The sequence below is a fragment of the Phascolarctos cinereus genome, unplaced genomic scaffold (genome assembly GCF_003287225.1).
Source record: "Phascolarctos cinereus isolate Bilbo 61053 unplaced genomic scaffold, phaCin_HiC Scaffold_726;HRSCAF=1367, whole genome shotgun sequence".
NCBI lineage: Eukaryota > Metazoa > Chordata > Mammalia > Diprotodontia > Phascolarctidae > Phascolarctos > Phascolarctos cinereus.
This window is the reverse complement of record NW_027556098.1, coordinates 53,503,959-53,505,883: the sequence shown is the minus strand read 5'-3', so window position 1 is coordinate 53,505,883 and position 1,925 is coordinate 53,503,959. Positions and strand designations below refer to the sequence as shown.

The 1,925-nt window shown below is 35.5% G+C and overlaps 1 pseudogene; it reads left to right on the top strand.

Moving 5' to 3' along the window:
* Nucleotides 1–662: 662 nt before the first annotated feature.
* On the top strand, nt 663–1,392 carry LOC110214840 (ADP-ribosylation factor 1-like; annotated as a pseudogene).
* Nucleotides 1,393–1,925: the final 533 nt, after the last annotated feature.

Genomic DNA, 1,925 nt, shown 5'->3' with positions numbered 1-1,925 from the left:
GGAAGGGAAGGGGAGAATATTTAGAACTCAAAATCTTATAGAAGTGAATGTTGAAAACTAACAATAAATAAAAAAAACATTTTTTGAAAAAAGTGAAATAAAAAAAGAAAATATAAAAATATTTATTATAGCTCTTCTGAGGTGGCAAAGAATGAGAATCTAAGTAAGTACCCATAAATTGGGGAATGGGTGAAGAAATTATGTTATATAAATGTGATAGAGTACTAGTGTGTTGTAAGAAATGATGAAGGGGACAATTTCAGAGAGACATAGAAAGACTTGTATGAACTGATGAAAAGTGAAGAAACAGAACCAGGTAAACTATGTATATAATGAAAGCAATATGGTAAAGGCAAACAACTTTGAAAGTCTTAGGAACTCTCATCAGTGTAATGACTAACCATGATTCCATAGGACCAATGAGGAAACATGCTATTCCCCTTCTGATAGAGAGGTGAAGGCCTTAGAGAGCAGAATGAGATAGTATTTTTGAGATAATATTTGGGAACATTTTAATTAATTATACATGTTTGTAATAAACTTTTTTCTTTAGTTCTTGATTAGGAAGACAGAGTAGAGAAAAGGATGAGAAAGCAGATTTTTGCTGATAGAAAAAATTTAAAAATCCATTTCTAAAAAGAAAGTAATAAGGTTGAAGCAAAATGGCAGAGAAAAGGCAAGAACTGGGGAACCATCAGCTTGTGGGAGTGAAAGCAACACCTGGGGAGCCAATAAAAAGAAGTGGCAGCCACTCATGGGTGAGGAAATGGGAAGCCAAGGCTCAGGAGCAGAAAGATTTCTTTTTTTTTAGAATTAGAATGATATTTTATAGAAATAGAATTATATTTTAGAATATATTTGCTAGTCTCTTCAAGGGGCTCTTTAGCAAAAAAGAAATGCAGATTCTAATTGTTGGTCTGGATACTGCAGGAAAGATAACAATTTTGCACAATCTGAAGCTGGGTGAAATAGTAACTGTTATTCCCACTATAGGTTTCAACATAGAAACTGTAGAATACAAAAACATTAGCTTCACACTGTGAGATATAGGTATCTAGGACAAGATGTGACCTCTATGGTGCCATTACTTCCAGAACACAAAAGAACTGATTTTTGTGGTGGACAGTAATGACAGAGAACAATTGAATGAGGCCTGAGAAGAACTGGTTCTCACCAGTTGTCAGAGGAGCAGCTTAGAGATGCTGTCTTATCAGTGTTTGCTAACAAACAAGATATTCCCAATGCCATGAATGCAACTGAAATCACAGACAAAATGAACTGCATTCTCTTCCTCACAGAAACTGGTACATCCAAGATACCTGCGCCACTAATGGGGACAGGTTCTGTGAAGGACTGGACTGCTTGCTGAATCAGCTCTGAAACCAAAAATAAACAACAAAAGTTCCTCTTCCCTCTTTCCTTCTCTCCTTAATTCCTCCTATTTGCCCCTCACTTGACTCTCATGTGGCAAACTATGCTACTTTGTGGTATTGAATGCCGGAAGCTGCTTTTTTTTTCCTACCTCTTGTCACTACCGGTATGTATTGCACCATGCTGTAAATGTTGCAAATACAGGCCTGAAAACAGGTTTTTTATTTAACGTAAATAGTTTTTGTTTCCAATGGGGCAGTTTCTGGCACTCCTACGCAATATTACTCAGCTTTTTTTATTGTAAAAAAAAAATCAACTCACCATTTAGTACTGGGAAGGGATTTTAAGCAGAGCTGAATGCTACTCCTACTGGTTTTTGAGATCTGTGTTGAGACTCATTTTAGTGGTTAGTTTTTAACCTGAACTTAGTGTATTTTTTTAAATAGGGGAAAAAAAAGTTTTAAAAGACAAGTAAAACACTTGAACACACAGAGCAGAGAAATATGCTTAGTGTAGGTTTTGCAGTAACAACTTGAATACCAGATCACTATATT